The 19,017-nt window shown below is 53.0% G+C and overlaps 2 protein-coding genes across 3 annotated transcripts in view; one reads left to right on the top strand and one right to left on the bottom strand.

The window, feature by feature from the left end:
• HIC2 (HIC ZBTB transcriptional repressor 2) overlaps nucleotides 1-8,096 on the bottom strand; it is a 33,722-nt gene extending 25,626 nt beyond the window's left edge. For both annotated transcript variants that reach the window (XM_077874593.1, XM_077874594.1), the window contains exon 1: nucleotides 8,010-8,096. The gene's annotated coding sequence lies outside the window, so the exon portion shown is untranslated. The remainder of the gene's footprint in view (nucleotides 1-8,009) is intronic.
• The window catches only part of LOC144299440 (uncharacterized), a 130,514-nt gene that overhangs the window by 12,599 nt on the left and 98,898 nt on the right, over nucleotides 1-19,017 (top strand). The gene's annotated exons all lie outside the window — the stretch shown is intronic.

Raw genomic sequence — 19,017 nt, 5'->3', positions numbered from 1 at the left:
CAGTCTGCAAATCACTCTGAGAAGGCTGACATGTACCACCTCAAAAATTTCTAACTACCCATTTTACAGGCAAGGAAAGTGAGGCACAGAGAGGCACTCTTCCCAAAACCACACTTGTTCACCAAATACTCTAAGAGGCAGGACTGACAGAAACTCTGAAGAGACCTCCAAGGGCCTGCTTACTCAGAGCTGGCAATGCTTCTGTAGCAAGCTGGGCCTCTCCCCTATGGGCCCTGGACTGACTGCCCCCGCCCTCTGGAGGCAGAGGTGGTCAGAAGGGGAGGTGGGGGAGGGGTGCTACAGGAAGCAGGATGTGCAAGCTCGCTGCCTGCTGGGGGCATGAAGTCAAAGTCCCCTCCTGCCCAAAGCAGCTAAGCCAGCCCTGCCGCCCTTATCAACGTCAACACATGCATGGAATGTGGGACTTTGGAAACAGTCCTCTCCTCTCGGCCTGTACCCCTCTGGTGCTCAGGTTCACCTACCACAGCCCAAGGACAACCCAAGCTCAGTGTTCAACCCACCTTCAGCCGGAGTCTAGTGGCAGTGAGAAAGGCACCCACTAGAGGTGGCTCACTCAGGGCACCTGGTGGCTATGGCTTGGCCCCTCTTCTCATCGCCACCCATCTACCAAGAAACAGCCTCACATCACTGAGAGAGGCCACCCTGCCCAGTCTCACACATCACAGCACCGCTGTGGTGGCCAAGCAACTCACTTGCCTGCACAGTGAAAATACCAAAAGAAGGAAAAGAGCCCAGCTCTGAGTTCCCAGGAACCCCCAGGCCATCCCCCTCACGATCTTCTGAAAGTGGTCAACAGAAGCCCAAGTTTACACAGTCCAATGTACCAGAAGGGAAGGGGTTGGGTCTGGAAGGATAAGGATGCCCAGAGAGTTCTGTCTGACCTCCAGTTCCTGTGGGGGGGAATAGGAAACGGACCTGCTCACCAGGCTTGTACTGGTCCCTCCTCACTTTACAAGGAACTACTGTGCAGCTCCAGGCTTTTCTAAGCCAGCCATATGGCCAATCCCACTCAAAATGAAAACCTTGACTGTCCTCAGGCCCAAGCACTGCTCAGAGCCCACACATACATACATGTTCAAGGCTGCCACACACGTGTGGTTGTGTTTGCCTTAGTCTTAGGACTTCTCAAATAAGGGCGCCTGGGTGGCTCAGTCGATTGGGCATCTGACTTGACTTCGGCTCAGGTCACAATTTTGGTGTTCTGTGATCAAGCACACCAGGCTGTGTGCCCAGCAGGGAGTCTGCTTGAGAATACTCTCTAGCTCAGCTCCCCACCCAATGTTCTCGTTCTCTCTCTCTCTCTCTCTCTCAAATAAATCTTTAAAAAAAGAACTTCTCTACCTGATACCTAACTATGTGACCAGAGACTGCCTAACCTCTCCGAGCCACTTGTACAGTGAAGGTTGATAAAATGATTGGCATTCCATGGGTTATGTTCAGAATTAAATTCGGAACACCTCCCACAAGGGCTACCATGGGGTAAAAGCCCAAACGTGAGGCCCCGGCCCTCTTCTGTCTCTACTTTCCTAACATTCTGTCAGGAACTCTGTGGGAACCATCCTCCCAGTCTTCAAGTGGGAGCACCTGTCAGAAAGAAACCATCAGCCGTCTTCTACCGGAGGGCAGGGCAGGGAAGTCCTGCGGCAGGGTAGGAGGCAGGTGGGATGAAGAGACAGAAGAGTTGAGGCAGGAACACACCCCTCCAAGACCACTGGCTCTCAAAACAGAACCTCAGGGTCCACCTACCAACATGTGCGCAGGCAGAAAAGAACAGAGAGGGGGATCCCTGGGTGGCGCAGCGGTTTGGCGCCTGCCTTTGGCCCGGGGCGCGATCCTGGAGACCCGGGATCGAATCCCACGTCGGGTTCCCGGTGCATGGAGCCTGCTTCTCCCTCTGCCTGTGTCTCTGCCTCTCTCTCTCTCTCTGTGACTATCATAAATAAATTTTAAAAAAAATTAAAAAATAAAAAATAAAAGAACAGAGAGGAAGGGCACCCTGCCTGTGCTCCCAGCACCACCCACTTCTTCCTCAACTACCAGCCCAGACTTCTTGCCCCCTCCTTCACTGCCCCAGCCCAAGCTGGTCTTCCTTCCCTACAGGACAGCACTTCCTATCCAGGACACCAACCAGAAGCACACAGACTCAGGAGCCTTGCTGCTCACCTCATTCCGTAAGCTGCCTAGAGCACGCAGGGCTGTCCCATGCTCTGTCTGCCCGTAGATATGCCCTAAATCCCAAGACGCCTACTGTTCTGTTCTAGCAAAGAGAGCTGTGCCAGGTGAGCTAGGTCTTACCTGAAGCTCTCCCTCCAATGCTGCATACTCTTTCCTGGCCCCTTACACATCGTACCCAGATAACAATCCAGAAAAGCAACCTCAGGGATCAATCTCTCTCTCCCAGGGGCCTTGAGGTCAAAGAGAAAAGCAGGGGCTCAGGTCCCAGGAGTCCCCAGCTATGGCCACAGGGGGCTCATTAGGGAGCCACAGGATCCCAAATGTCACTATGTCAGGCCCTGCCAGGGCAGACAGACGTCAACCAAAGCCAAAAATGCAACCACAAAACCAGAACAGGTAAACTCTGAAAGCCAAGCAGGAGTAAGAGTCCTGGGGTCAAGGGCAGCAGGTGGCTCCCCAGGGGCCTTCAAGAGGATGACCCTTTAGTGCACACTGGCCCGGGGTCCTTCCCACTGCCACCAAGTAAGAGGGACCATGAAAAAAAAAAAAAAAAGAGGGACCATGAAGAGTAAACCCCTTCTGTATCTGGTGCTTCTCCAAGACCCTCGTAGCTAACCCAAGACCAACCCACCTTGTTCTATAAATTCAGTCCCACTGGGCCATCAGAGTAAAGCAGTTCGGGACCACCCCAGATCATAACGCACTGGACCATCTGGGCTCACCACCTGATTGACTCTACTACCAACAAAGATCAATCACCTGCTAAAGCAACAGTTCTCAATCTTGGCTGCACATTAAATTCATCTCTAAGTCTTAGGAACCATGGATGTTAGAAATAGTCTGGGCTGGGCCAGCCTCTACCAGGTCCCAGATGATCCTCCTGTGCAGGACTGAGAACTAGGCCACCAGGAGGCAGGTCTTTTCCAGGCAGCACACGTAACAACACATACTTAAATGGGTCAATGTGTAGCACGCACCCATCACAAGGGAAGTACCATGGTGTCTACAGAGAGGCAGGCCACTGAGGCCAAGACCCCACCATCCCAGCCATCAACCCTACTCTCCCTTCTTAATCATTTCAGAAACAAGAATTCACTTTGGAAGATCTTACAATCTTCCAAAGTAGCACAAGTGGGGGGACTACAAAGGCCATGAGGCATTCCTCCTCCTTCACGGGCCTATGACCAGGGTGATTAAGAGGCCAAGGGAGCTCAGACCCCAGTGTGGTGATGGGAACAATACCTCTACTCTGTTGGGGGGTGAGGGGAGGTAGTCACCTGTCTCAAGGCACTGGTGTGGCCCCTCCCCATACTCACCTGAGAGAACCCACCCACCCACAGGTGCTGCTGGGAAAGAAGCCTGAGGCCGCTGCAGCCTGGAACGCATGGGACAAGTCTGCACAGCGGCCACGCCCGTGTCAGAGCCAGCAGCCCTTCCATCTCAAGAGGCCAACTCCGCACCTGGAAGCAGCCCCCTAGCCAACGCCAAACACTGCCTTTCCTTAGTGGCCCTTGGAATAGCCATGGAATGGAATGGGAAGAACTGGAAGTACAGCCCTGAAAGACTGGGCCACCTGCCTTTCCTCACCCCACTCTCCCTCCTCATCCATACTCTCCCTGCGCGCCCACGGAGGTGAATTACCCACAAAGAGGAAATAGGCTCCCACTATAGGCTACGTATCTCAGCAGCAAGGCCCTTTGGCATAGATGGCTGCTGTGTCCCCTCTCACTAACAGAAGGACCTGCTCTGACCCCAAGGCCACACTCCCCGTCTCCTCCACCTACATGGGACATTACCATAAGAAACATGAAAACTGAGCAGTTTGAAGGAGGGGCTCTGAACCCCTTCCTGACTGTCCCAAGCAGGTTCTTAGGTTCGCTCTCTCTATGCAGCCCAGCCGCACCTCCCTCAGCAGAGGCACCCCAACCTGGGCCCTTCCCTCCTGGACTGTGACAGGCCTGGAGTTACCTCTTGGCTTTCCCTCCCTTATGATAAGCACAAGAGGCTCAGTGGGGGCACACATACAACCCCAACCCCCACCTGCTTCTCTTGCTTTGCCACTCCGCCCACTCCGGGCTGCAGGAGCTCTCAGAGACCTCCCCCAACCCAGGTCCCTATCCCTTGGGGCAAGGCCCCTCCCAGCAGGAAGCACAGGCTGGCTGTGCCAGGCAGAGTCAAACTGGCCCGGCCTGTTTGGAAGCCCCTAAGCCTGAGTTAAGGATCCCCTTGGGGAGGGGGCTGTCAGCTTAAACCTCTCTAAACTCCGCACCACATGGGCCCTCACAAAGCCCTGGAGTCCAAGGCATTTACCCTCCATTCCCAGCCGGACCAGTTGCTTACTAGCAGCCCCAGCAAGTTATGTAACAACCCAGTTGAGTCTCATTTACCAATGTGTAAGAGGAGACTGACTACCCAGTGTGCTGCTCTGGAAGGATTCCGAGAAAACTCAAGTGTGCCCCTACCTCGACCACTTGTTGGCAAGGCTGTGAGCGCCAGTATGATCCAGCTGAGCCGCAGAGGCTGGGCACCACGCCCCTGTGTTTGTTCTCAGAAAATCTTGTTGAAGGAATAAAAAGCTTGTGAAAGAACCTCACAGGGTGCCTGGCACGCAGAGGGTGCTCCTGTGCTAGCTTCTCTAACACACCGCATCTGCAGGCTCAAGCTCTTGCCTCAGGGCTCTCCCGTCTCTCCTGCCACACTCCACACTGCCACTGACTTTCCATGCACTCCCCACTAAAATCCCTCTCCTACAGTCAGCCTGAACCCAGCATGGTGTCCATGGCTCTCTTCCAGCCCAGAGCTGGCCCCTTCCTCCATGCCTTGCAGCTACAACCATCCCCACAGTGCCCTCTGCACTCCATACAGCACCGTGCCAGTCCTTATCTGCCTATCTTACCATCGTTTGTTGGCCCGTCTTCCCCAGGCTGAGCTCTGGAGGGCAGTGAGACATGAACGTAAACTCAAGTTCTGCTCCCATTTTGGACATGGGGACCCTAAGGCTCAGAGTCAATCACTGTCCAAGGTCACACGGAGAGTAAGCGGTAGAGCCAACGTCCCACTCTAGACTAAGTCCCGTTCCCTCTCCCTGTCCTCCAGGAGTCCCTCATGTGAACCACACTCCGAGAGGCAGGAGGGCAAGAACCTGACTGGTTTTTCTTCTCGATGGTGAAAGCTGCCTCCCAGGTGGCAGAAAGAGGAAGACCCCCCACGCCCTCGGTGATCAGGTCCTGGGGGCAATGGCCCTCAGCCCCAGTGGGCAAGGCAGCAAGCTATTGGGTGGGGCTGACAGCTTGAGGCCAACAGGCCAGCAAAAGGGCAACACCACAGGTCCCCTAGGTAAACTGAACTTTATTCCTTCCTCACTCCTCCGACTCACCAGAACTGCCCAGCCAGCCCTTCTCTGGGGGCTAGCTGCTGATTAAAAGGCACTGCCCCCACGCCACCCCCCTCCCCCCACCAGATCTGACCCTGACACACAATAAGGACTCTGGGAAGGCAGCAGGCCTGTCAGCTCAATAATGCAAAACCCTGTTGCTCCAAGTCCACGACAGCTGACTTCAAGTGGATCGGAGGCTGTGCTTATTAACAAAATGAGAAATCTGATCTATGGAAAGAAAACACTACGTGAGGATTAATCCAGGACTGCAGCTTGTGGAGAAGGCTGGGCTGCTGGCCAAGACCAGGGAACGAGGATGGGATCGTGCCTACCTGTCCCCAGAGCAGGTACTGCGCAGCAGGACAGGACGCAGCGCCTCTGCCCCACCTGCACTGCTTCTTCTCCTTCCAGCAATTGCAGCAATCATTTCAGTTTTGCTTTAATTAAAGGCCTGGCTCCCTCGGGCTGCTTCTTCCTCTATGCAGAGCCAGCAACCAGAGGGAGATTTTTCTTTTCAGGAATCGCTTGTAAAAGCTGGGTGACTAATCTACAAGTCCTAACAACTGGCAGGAAAACACTGCAGGGAGAAATTCTGGGCACACACCAGCACTCTGAGTCAAACGGCCAGAGAAGCTGGGCAAGAGGCACTCAGCAACTCCCCCAAACTGGTCTGCAGAAAGCCAGAAGCCAAGGGAAAGCAGACCAACCTGGGAGTTCTGACCCTGAAGGTAGGCAGGCAAGTGAGGAGCTCCCTCCCAGCCTTCCGAGTCTACTGCCTGCCCATGGGACCCAGAGATTTTCATAAGCCTAACTGTACAGGACCAAAGGTTCACTCCAAGGCACGTCGACCAAGTCCTGGGCCAAAAGACTCAGTTCAACCCCCAAGTATCAGCTTCCCATCCCCCCCTTGGTGCTAAGAGCCCGCTAACCCAGCAATCTCACCGCACAGCTTTGTCTCTGGAGGCCAGCCTGAGGCCAGCCCATCTGCTTTTTTTCAGACCACTCCAGCAACCCTGCTCTGCTAAGTGTACACTCTCTCCTTGAGCCAGGGCTACAGACCAGCCACATGGCCTGTGCTCCTGAAAATGTCTGCTAAAAGGGCCAGGGAGTCCAGAGTTGGCAGATGGGAATGGAGGGGAAGAAGTAAAGCCAGGAGCCAGGAAGCATTAAATGCTAGCTCCAGAAAGGTCCTGGGTTTGAGTGACCTAGCTCCATCCCTCCATCCAAAGTCCCTGGAGAAGTGCCCCAAGTTCAGCCTAGAAGCTCTGGAGGCCCCTCCACTACCTGCCAGCTCTCCTCCTCCCCCCAGCACAAGAGGCACAGCAATCCCCACATCAGTCAACAATCCACCGCCACAGGATTCCTATGGGCAAAGCTCTGCCCCTCCCCCCCACCACATATGTCAGAGGGGTGGCCTCCCTGGGTTACACCCCTCCTGCTGTTGAGGGGGGAGCCAGGAACCTAGCTTTCCAGATGTGCTTGGCAACTCCTACTAGAAAAGACACTGGGGGTGGAGGGGATAGAAGACACGGATAAATAACTTCAGAACCATTCCAACCCATCCGGATCAGGTCTGGGCTCCCTTCCCCAGGCAGTCCCACGCTGTTCTGGGTGGGGCCGCTGGGCGCATTATCTGACCTCGTTCCCTCCTCTCCATAAGTCACTGCCCCCCAGGGAGAGGCATCCCTGCCTTCCCCCCACACACCTACCCTCCCCACCGAATAGGTCTATGTGAATATGAACCATCTTGGTAGATAAACAGAGAGTGACAAGCTGGGGCCCTTCAGCCCCCTTCCTCTGCCAGCCGGTCCCCTCCCCCTGCCAGCCGACCCCCTCCCCCAAGCCCATCTCTCTTCCTGCCAAGTGGCTGCCTACACGCGAGGTCTGGGGGCAGGGCAGCGAGCCCACCAGCCGCAGGGCCTGGCCCTCTGGGAGCGGCCCCTCCAAGGCCAACCCTGCCCCTGCCCCGGCCGGTCTTCCTGCGGGGAGGGGGCAAGAAAAGGAACCGCAGGCAAAGGAGGGCCGCAGTTCTGGAAAGAGCAAAATCTCCCTCCGAGGGGCGGCCGCGGGCGCAGGGCCGTTTGCATAATGGAAGCCCGCCCGCCTGTCAGGCAGCGCAGCTCGCCCGACGCTGTTCGGATTAGATTGCTAATGAAAAGGCACAAAGAGCCGGCGCCCGCTCGCCCGCCGACCCCCGCTCCGCAGACCCGCGCCCCGGCCTGGCGCGGCCCCGGGGCTTTGTGCCCAGGGTCCCCCGCCGCCCGCGCCCCGCCGGGCACCGGGACCACAAAGCCGGGGCAGGCTGCGACCGGCCGGGGGTCCGCGTGCGCCCCCGCCCAGCCCCGGCGAGCGCGCGCCCGCCCACGCCCCTCTCCCCGGGGGCGCGCCCGCCCGCGGCCCCCACCCGCGCCCCCCGCTGCCCCACACCGCCTCTCACCTCGTGTGCGTCGGCGGCGGCGCTCCGCCCGCCGGCCGGCCGGCCCTGCCCGCGGCCCCTCGTCTGCGGCGCCCGTCTCGCGCCGCCTGCGCCCGCCCCGTCCGCCCGCCGCCGGCCCGGCTCGGCTCCCCGCCCAGCGCGCCCCGAGCGCCGCTCACAGCCGCCCGCCCGGCGCCATCTTGGAAGCTTGTGACGTCGGCGCCGCCCGCTCACCCCTGACCCACATCTGAATGGGCGAGCGGCGGGGCGGGGCCGGGCGGGACGGGGCGGGGCCTCGGCGTGGGCGGGGCCTGAGCGGCGGGGCGGGGCTGGAGAGCGGTCCGAACACTGGGCAGGGCGGGGCGACCGGCCTGCTGGACGGCGCCGTGGGGGAGGGGCGCGCGGACGATCTGGGGACCCTGACGGTGGGCGCCCGGGCCGACCCCGACCTCACGTGCAGGGGCGAAACTGAGACCGTACCCCCGAAACGCCCGGACCGTTCCCCCCGCGGGGGAGGGGACTCTGGACCCCCACCGGCCCACGCCCGGCTCGCACACTCAGCGCTGACCCCCTTCGAGCCTGATTCTGACCCCTCGAAGGCCCCCATCAGGAACCCCTAGCGACCTGCGTGCGCCCCACCTCCACGATACCTACGCACCCCCACCCTGTGCCCCCGCAGGGACGCCACCGTCAAAGGCGCAGCCCCCCAAGACTGCGGGGCGGCGGCGTGATCTGGGCTCCCGAAGACCCCCGGGCCGTTTGGGTCCCGAGGGAAAGGGGACTGACTCCCCAACCCCTGACTCCAGCAACCCCTCGGGTCCCGGCTCCGGCAGCCCTGCGGGCTGGGCTTACCTGTTCAGAGGGCGCGGAGGTCGGGAGCACGCGGTGCTCAGCCAGCCCCTTCCGGTGATCGCAGCCCCTCGCAGGCCCCTGGGGTCAAGCGACTTGCCTGAGCTGGCCCGCCTGGACCCAGGTTTGTGGCCATCGTTGAGATGGCCTGCTGCGGGGCTGGAGATGGCCCTGGGCTGTGGCTACTTCTTTGGGAGTTACTTAATGGACCTCTGGCTACTTTCAACACCGGACAAAAGCCCACACCACTGTCAAAGTCTGAGAAGAACTCAAACTTGCCATATGCGGGGAAGTTGTACCCTAGCACACCCAAGACTGAAAGCCATTTCAAGCCAATTCAATAATCCCCCTCAAGAAGGCTGGTTATGCCACCGTTCTTTCCAGATTAATGTATAAATTTAATGTATATTAAATGTAAATGCGTACTGGATGTAACGTATAAAAGTAATATAGTCCTAAGAAGACTTGACAAAATTCTAAATTCACCTGCAAGAATAAATAACCAAAAACAGCTATCATTCCCCACAAATGAGGGTGGACTTGCTCTAACAGATATTTAAATTATAAAGCTATTGCTGTCAACCCAGTGTGTACAAACGGGTGTGTGGGGAGGAGCTAGAAACAGATCCTAGAAATGTTAAGAACGCAATAAATGAAAAAAAGAAATATCAGGCACTGGTAAGGAAGAAAAGGCATATTCCATAAATAGAGTTTAGTAGAGAAATCACTATTTGAAGAAACTACTGGGGAAAAAAAGTGTCAGTTTTCTAATAACCAAAGACATGCAAATTAAAACTACAAGGTACTGAGGGTTTGGGGGTTTTTTGCTTTGTTTTCTACCAAATCAGGAACCGGTGTCAAATGAAAGCCTTCAAACACCAGGCAGGGGGCTGGTGGATAATCATTCCCATATATTGTTAGAAGTATACAAATTGCCTCAAAATTTCTGAATGTGAATTTGACAGTAGGAGTCAAAAAGAAAAATCTTTTACAATGATCAATACCCCCTCAGAGCAGCAGTAATCCATCTTCCAGGATTCTGTTTTAAAGAAATTAACCACATTTGAAGACCATATGCTTGATGACCTGTCTTTGTAACCAGAGCATAAGCTTGGAACCCCAGTGCCCAGAGCACACCTGAAATTTAATAGGCACTCAGTAGTCACTTGTTTCATTTGTGTTTGAAAATTAATGATAAATAAATAAATATAAAATAAAAAAATGTACAGTCATATTTTTTCAAGTGTCATTTATAATAATGGAAAAAATCATACACAGCATAAATGTCTGACAATAAGAGATTGGTTTACCAGGCCACATGATAAAATGTTAAGCAGCCACTACAAGTGGTGTTTACAAAGATGTTTTATGACCTAGAAATGTGCAAATGATATTAAGAGAAAAAAACTGCAAGTATATACAAAGTGCAAAATATTGATCCATGGAGAAGCAAAAGTGAAAAAAATACACCAAATTATTTACAGTTTCTCTCTAGAGGTTGCCAATTTTTTATACACGTGTATTTTAGTATTTTATTACAAAAGTAATATTTCTAATAGGAATAATTGTAGCTGAAGTACATTTTTTAAAAGTTCCGAATTCTTCTTCCTCCCCACTCCCATCTGTCCTCTGAAGTAACATTAATGGTTTGACACGGATCTTCACTCCCTTCTCTGACACCAACAGGTACGTATCTGTTCACATGTTACCAAAGAAGACTTTACTTTTTTGAAAGTATAAAATATCTACTGTATAAACTGTAGATCACTTTAGAATGTAAAGCACATTTGCTCTTTGTCACTAAGAAGGTGTCATAGATATCCTTCCAATTTATATCACCGAAGTTCACTTTTTAATAGCTGACAGATTCCAGAGTATGAAGGTTCTATAAATACTTCCTTTAATCCTAGTTATTCAGAATACTTTCCAGTTTGGTGCTTTTAAAAAACAACTTTTTAAAGTTATTGAATAGGGATCCCTGGGTGGCGCAGCGGTTTGGCGCCTCCCTTTGGCCCAGGGCGCGATCCTGGAGACGCAGGATCGAATCCCACGTCGGGCTCCCGGTGCATGGAGCCTGCTTCTCCCTCTGCCTGTGTCTCTGCCTCTCTCTCTCTCTCTCTGTGACTATCATAAATAAATAAAATCTTTAAAAAAAAAAATAAATAAAGTTATTGAATATATATCTTTACATTCTTCTGCTTTTACTTTGCAGAATAGTCTACCAGGAATAGAATCTATGGGTTAAGTGCTATGTGGGCATTTTCAATTTGAATAAATCTGTCCAGGTATACTCCCCCCAAACAGTATAGCAATTCATATCCTACTGGTTAAAGTTTTGTTCTTCCTGCTTCTTTAACTTTTCCCTAACATTCCAAATTTTCCATGCTTAGTACATATTCCCTTTAAAATCAGAAAGACGGGCACCTGCCTGGCTCAGTCAGTGGATCATGGGATTTTTGATCGCAGAGTTGTGAGTTTGAGCCCCATGTTGGGTGTAAAGATTACTTAAAAATAGAATCTTTAGGGACGCCTGGGTGGCTCAGCAGTTGAGCGTCTGCCTTTGGCTCAGGGTGTGACCCCAGAGTCCTGGAATTAAGTCCTGCACTGGGCTCCCTGCAGGGAGCCTGCTTCTCCCTCTGCCTGTGTCTCTGCCTCTGTTTCTCGGTGTCTCTCATGAATAAATAAATAAAAACTTAAAAAAAAAGGAAATATAAAAACCACACAGTCGTGGGGATAGGAGAGCCATTGAGAACTAGGTGTATTTTGTACTCCCGCTCCCTCTGTGTGTCTAGCATGGGACCTAACCTCTCTGATCATCTTCCCTCATCAGTCATTTGAGAATAACAGCACCTGCCCACAGGGCTCTTTTGAAGACTGATTAAGACGAAACTGGCAGATAGAATACAGAATCAGGCTCTGGCAAGCCCTGGCCAAAGCAGCTATGATTGTTATGTCATGTAGTATGGATCAAGGAAGGACAGGAGAGGTGATTTGTCACTTTTACCATTATCTTTTCTCAATTAAAAAAAAAAAAAAAGAAATGAAATGATACGAAATATCCCGAAAGGGTAAATCACAGTCTCTTAACGTGACAGCCAAATTTAGCAAATATAAAAAATACAGGATACCTAGATAAATTTGAATTTCAGGAATGCCTGGGTGGCTCAGCAGTTGAGTGTCTGCCTTTGGCTTAGGGCGTGATCCTGGAGTTCTGGGATCCAGTCCCATATCAGGCTCCCTGCACAGAGCCTGCTTCTCCCTCTGCCTGTGTCTCCACCTCTCTCTCTGTGTCTCTCATGAATAAATCTTTAAAAAAATATTTTGGGGGCAGCCCGGGTGGCTCAGTGGCTTAACACCACCTTCAGTCCAGGACGTGATCCTGGAGACCTGGGATCAAGTCCCACGTCGGGCTCCCTGCATGGAGCCTGCTTCTCCCTGTGCCTGTGTCTCTGCCCCTCTCTCTCTCTCTCTCTGTGTCTCTCATGAATAAATAAATAAAATATTTAAAAAATATATTTTGGTGTAAGTATATTCCATGGAAAATCACATCTAACCTCCCCCCATCCCAAGCTCAAGCCACATTGGCAAACTCTCTGTTCCTGTGCATGCCATGATTTTCTCTCCCACCTCTGGGCATTCGAACCCAGGGTTCCCCCTGCCTGCAACACCTATCCTCCTTCTCCCCACCACTGCCTAGCCAACTCCTCCTCAGCTCAGACATCAACCCTTCAGGAAGTCTCTGCAGATCCCAGGCTGCTCATTCTGATACAGTCCTGATGCCTGTGATGGGCAGTTGCCATGACAGCAGGAAGACTTTCTTATTCACTCTTGTAGACTCAGTACCTAGCTCATGCCAGCCACCAAATAGGTGATCAACTAAGAAGTCAAATGAATGGATGAAGAATTTCCTCCCAACTCCCTCCCCCTTCTCTCCTACTACAATATCTGCTGCGTCCCAAGTCATGCAGGATTCATTCATTCCTTATTATAAAGGATGCAATCTGAGTCGTACACACAGGAGAGAGTGGCCCTGCAGAAACCTGGTGTTCAGGTTACTCAACTAAGAAGCAGAATCACTCTTGCAAAAATAGCCCCACCCAATTCCTGGTTGCTGTTATTGGCTCCCAAAGTCGAATCCTTACTCTACCTGTGAGCAAAGCACTGTACACACACGGGCATGCTGTTTCTTATAACCACCTATGAGAAGATAGCTATTATAATCCCATTTTATAGATGAGAAAACTAAGGATCGGAATACCTGAATGGCTCAGCAGTTGAGCATCTGCCTTTGGCTCAGGGCATGATCTGATCCCGGGGTCCCGGGGTCGAGTTCCGCATCACATTCCCTGCGTGGAGCCTCCTTCTCCATCTGCCTGTGTCTCTGCCCCTCTCTCTCTCTCTCTCTCTCATGAATAAATAAATAAAATCTTAAAAAGAAAACTAAGGCTCAGAGGTTAAGGTCACCTGCTCAAAGTCACACGGCTAAACTCAAACCCAAGCCCCACTGATAGGCAAGAGTTTGGTCTTGCCTCTTAAAACAGTGCCACATCTAAAGAAAGTTCCCCTGGGGTGTCTGAGCAGCACAGTGGCTTAAGCAACTAATTATTGGTTTCAGCTGGAGTGGTGATCTCAGGGTCTTGAGATCCAACCCTTGCGTCAGACGAGGAGTCTGTTTGGCTTTCTCTCCCTCTGTCTCTTCCCCTATCCTGCCTCTCTCTCTTTCTCTCTCAAATAAATAAATAGGGTGCCAGTTGAGCAACTGACTTTTTTTTTTAAGATTTTATTTATTTATTCATGGGAGACACACACACACACAGAGAGAGAGAGAGAGGCAGAGATACAGGCAAAAGGAGAAGCAGGCTCCCTGCAAGGAGCCTGATGTGAGACTCAATCCCAGAACTCCAGGATCACACCCTGAGCCGAAGGCAGTCACTCAATCGCTGAGCCACCCAGGCGTCCTGAGCAACTGACTCTTCATTTCAGGTCATAATCTCTGGGACCCGGTATTGAGCCTCACCTTCCTCAGCTCCATGCTCTGCACAGAATCTGCTTGAGATTCTCTCTCTCCCTTTCCCTCTGCCCTCCACCTGCTTGCACATGTGTGCTCTCTCTTAAATAAATAAAATATTTTATTAAATCCATCTTTTTTTTTTTAATGGAGAAAAGTCCCCCAACATGATATTCCCTAGAGAAAGGCCATGCCTTGCTGGGAGGAGGCGTCCTTACTACCTACCTGCCCTCATTTTGCCATCCCACAGACCCAGGCAGAGCCCGACATCCTGAGTCCAAGAAAGCTGCGCACTCCATTGTCATTCAGTTGCTGACACTACTGACATCAGTGAGGTGGGCACCACGCTAGTGAACAGCACAGTGGTGGTTCATGGCCCTGGAAGACCACGAGCAAGGGAGGAAATGAGAGAATACTCAGCGAAGGGTTGGATCTGGGCAAGGAGATGTGCAGGCTGCTTGCCCGAAGTCGTAACAGAGAAACTGACTGCCCTGGTTTGTGGGGTCAAGAAAGGGGCTTTGCCTATGCCATGTGCTCTGCCTGGCAAGCCGTGTTTCAGCGCCAGCTCCAGTATTGCTCCTGGTGTGACATCCTGTAATTCCCCTTTCTTTTTTTCTGAGATTTTATTTTTAGCCACCTGGGTGGCTCAGTTGGTGAAATGTCTGCCTTCAGCTCAGGTCATGATCTTGGGGTCCTGGGAGGAAGTCTGTGCCGCGCTCCGTGCTCAGCAAGGAGTCTGCTTGTCCCTCTCCCTCTCTCTCTGCCCCTCTCTTGGCTGGCATGCGCATGGGTGCATTCTCTCTATCTCCCTAAAATAAATTAAATCTTAAAAAAAAAAAAAAAGAAATCCCTAAAGAGGGATCCCTGGGTGGCGCAGCGGTTTAGCGCCTGCCTTTGGCCCAGGGCGCGATCCTGGAGAGCCCGGATCGAATCCCACGTCGGGCTCCTGGTGCATGGAGCCTGCTTCTCCCTCTGCCTGTGTCTCTGCCTCTCTCTCTCTCTCTCTCTGTGACTATCATAAATAAATAAAAAAAATTAAAAAAAACATTTAAAAAAAGAAATCCCTAAAGAAAGCTGGGGCAGGAGTCTTGGGGGAGGAAGGGAAATGATGGAGGGGGTGAGGAGGGAGGCTTCTGGTTTAACTCCACCCTTAATCCCCTGTATTGTTGGAATTACTATGTCACCTCTATGTATTACTTTTTTTTTTTTTTTTTTTTATCGCGCCCTGGGCTGAAGGCAGGCGCTAAACCGCTGCGCCACCCAGGGATCCCCATGTTTTTTGTTTTTTTGAAAAATCATTATGAGGGATCCCTGGGTGGCTCAGCGGTTTAGCGCCTGCCTTTGGCCCAGGCCATGATCCTGGAGTCCTGGGATCGAGTCCCGCATCGGGCTCCCTGCGTGGAGTCTGCTTCTCCCTCTCCCTCTGCCTGTGTCTCTGCCTCTCTCTCTGTCTCTCATGGATAAATAAATAAAATCTTTAAAAAAAAAGAAAAAAGAAAAAGAAAAATTATTATGAAATAAAGAGAAAGATTTCAGTGAGCCCTCTCTTTCTTGGAAAACTGCCTGTGTCCTATCTGGTGCAAGCCCACTCAGGCCCTGAGCCTCCTCCCTTCCAATTAACCTCCCAATAAACCCTTTGGTTTCTTGGTCGACTCCACCATTAGACTGGAGGGTCTGTTCTGGGGTCTTTCTGCAGGACGCTCTGACCCCGGTGTCTGAACAGCGGCTGGCCCCACAGGATGGATGGATGAAGGAGGAGGCCCAGTCATGGCTCTGTGAAGAGTAAGGTAGAAATGAATGTTGGTGGGCCTGTGTTTCTGAGAGAAGCCCTCAGGGAGGCAGTTGGACCTGGATCCAAATCCTAGCTGTTACAGTGACCAGCCGGCTGCCCTAGTACTGACCTCTATTGGCCTTAGTTCCCTCATCTGTAAAATGGGGCAGATTTGACTTGGATGAGGCAGGAAGAAGCCCAGCAGAACCTCAGCAGATGAGGAGAGGGGGGGAAAGTACCCCGGGGCAAAGGTGGGGATAAGGTGAGGCAATGCTCCATTTCCTCAGTGAGGTTCCTCTCTAGCAGCTGAGGGGGGCAGGAGTTGAGAGAGCAATCTTCTGAATCTCAGCAGGAAACAGGGTTCTGGAGCACCAAGAACCTCCTGAGGGCTCCGACAGAGTAGCAAGAGGGGTATGAGAGGACCAAGGCTGCAAAGTGGGGAGGACTTGGAGTTTCCAAATTCCAACTTTGCAACTTTCTTTTGGGGAGCCTTTCCGCATCATCAGGGTTCAGTGAGGCTTCCTGTGGCAGTGGGGGAGGGGGCCAGCTCCCTCATGGCCAGGACACGGAAGCCTCTGGGGTGGGACAGCTGCCTCTGGTCACAGTCACGAGGGAGGCTGGGCTCAGTGACTCTTATCTTGCCTGACCTTGTGGAGGCTGACCACTCCCTCCTTCTAGAAAATGTGGCCCCCTGCCCTCCTAGAGGCCTCTTTCTCCTTAAATCCTCATGGTTCTGGGGTGGGGCCTCTGTGCCCAATTCTACCCCTTGACCCACCACCCTGGAGTTCTTTGCGGGCCCCACCTCACAACCACCTTCCCTATGCTTCCCACTGGAGACCCTTGGGCATTTCTGGCTCAGCAGGTCTGCGCCTGCCCCATTATCTCCTCCCTCCCCAAAGTGAAGCTCTTTGGAGCACCCTGTTGCCCAAGCCTTGACTACCAGCCACTCCCCAGCACCTCCTGCCCTCCCCCCCACCAGTTCTACCAATTTGAATTCCTGACTCTCCCTCCTAGCTCACCTCCCTAGACCTAGGCCCTGCCCCCAGGCTGGGGGAGGGAATCTTTCAGATAAGGGCAAGGGGCCAAGGGACACACCTGGGTTCAGACCCTGGCTCTGCTACCAACTGAGTGACCTTGATGAATGACCTCCTCTCTTAGCCCGAGTTTCTCCATCTGTAAAAGGGAGAAATAATTACACCATCTGGATAGGGTTGCCGTGAGCAGGACAGCAGGACGTGAGCTAAGGCACATGGTGAGAGCTCGTAAAGGTCAGCTCTTATTGGGAAGCTCCCATGGATAGCCCCAGGCCAATGCTTTCTTGGATGGGTCTTGGTTAAAGGCCAATTGGTGCCCGTGTCCTAAATTAGGAATGTGCCACCCCACAGACCCCAACATCAGCTCCACACCAGATCCAGAAGCAGCTATTGAGGGTGTAACATGCAGTTAGACCAGGTCTGATGGGAGAGGTGGTAAAATGAATGGGTAATTTACTCATTTACAGGGATTATGCCTGGGGGCTGTTCAAGCACCTGGGAGGGGCAGCTAAATCCAGTGAGGGTGGGGCCCGGTAGAGAAGCTTTCCTGAGACAGGATAGAGGGCACTTTTGAAGGACACCTGGGAGTGAGTTGGCTAGAGGGGCAGAGCAGCTTAGCCCCGAAGGCCAATTTTAGGGAAGAGGAAATTGAAGCTGAGAATCAAAAATTGCCTGAGGTTTCCCGACTGGATGTGGATGATCCAGGATTTGGATTCAGCCCCCACCCCACTCTCAGGCTGAGCAAGAGGGGCCAAACCCCCAAGAAGGCACTGTTAAGCTAAAGGTGGGGCCAGTGTGGTCCCCCAGGTGAAGGTCAATATCCTAAAGGTCCAGCCAGGTGGGCACAGCCCCGCCAGGTGGTCATTTACCAGAGGATTTGAAGAGTTTACCTGGGGGTTCAGGTAACAATATACAGGCATTAGACACCAGGGCTTTTGGGAGAGGGGGACACCTGCAAATACAGAGCATTGCAGCCCAGAAAACATCCACTGCAGACCCACCCACCTCCTGGGAATGGGGCCGAGCCCAGAGGCTGCCTGCGCCTGTGGGGCCAGGTGAGGTGTCAATAGTACCACCGTGGCTCCAGGAACCCTCAGTGCCCAGGAAGGATCCTGGAGCCGGCTCCACCTGGTTTCACAAGACCGAAGCTGGCCCAATGTGTTCTGCCTTAGGTGGAACATCTTACCTCCCACATGCCCCCACCCATCCGACTTCCACTGGGGTGAGACTGGCACGGGGTGGTGTGTGACCAAAAAGGTAGAATGAGCTTAAAATGGGCCTTGGAAATAACTCTGAGGGTTTTGGGGTGTGTTGGGTTTTTTTTAAGTTTTTAAAAATTTTACTTCTTTGAAAGAGACAGTGAGAGACAGCACCAGCAGGGAGGAGAGGGAGAAGCAGGCTCCCTACCCAGCAGGGAACCCAACTCAGGGCTGGATCCGAGGACCCTGGGACCATGACCCGAGCTGAAGGCAGACACCCAATCATCTGAGCCATCCAGGCACCCCCTCTGAGTTTTTTTTATTATTATTGTGTTCTGATATTTTGAAAAATGCACTGTAGCAAGGGGCAAATGGGGTTGGCACTGAAAAGTAGAGGGAGATGGACAGATTAGTCCCAGGGGGCTCCAGCTGGATGGGGGTCTCCATGGCAGGTGAGCCTTAGAAAAGACTGGAAGGAGGGAGTCCCTTGGGCATCTTCATGCTGTTTCTGTGGCAGCTGCTTTTCTCTTGCCACTGGGTCTCCTTGTTTGTGAAGGGGGGTAACTCATACCAATGCTGTGGGGAGCAGGAGCAGGAAACAAGGTCCGTGATGAGAAATAATTGAAAGCCTTTCCTCTGTGGGGGGAGGGCTGGTGAGGTGCTGAGACTTGCCCTGACCAGAGGGCCCTGGGCAGAAGTGGACAGCACCAGGACAGGCTAGGTGACCCTTGCTCCAGAACTCTCCAGGCTCTTCAGATGCTGCCCCTTTGCCCACTCCATAGGCTCTTCTGCCCTCTGGCCAGCTGGGTTTCCCATTCCCAGCCCCTCCTGGGCAGGCCTGGACAGGCTTTGGGCCTCCAGGTGGTCCGGTCGGTCGGGGAGAGGCCCCAGAGCAGGCCACAACGAGGCACCTGCTCCTTCCTAGCCTGCCCACCTCGCTACACCTGCATGACCTTCCTGTGCCTTTGCTCAAAGCTTTCATGTTCTCAGTGCCCTGGTGGGAAGCAAGCTGGATCTCGACCCGTCAGCCCTGCCACCTGGGCTTTCTTAGTCTTCCTTTGGGTCCTGACTCTGGGCCCAATGCTCTGTACATACAACCCGCTCAAAATAACCTCCTGCCCCACACCCAGCCCTGCCAGAGGTAAAGGAACTGAGGTTCAGAGAGCCT

This window comes from Canis aureus, chromosome 27 (assembly GCF_053574225.1).
Source record: "Canis aureus isolate CA01 chromosome 27, VMU_Caureus_v.1.0, whole genome shotgun sequence".
NCBI classification, from domain to species: Eukaryota; Metazoa; Chordata; class Mammalia; order Carnivora; family Canidae; genus Canis; species Canis aureus.
This window is presented reverse-complemented; position numbering and strand designations above follow the sequence as displayed.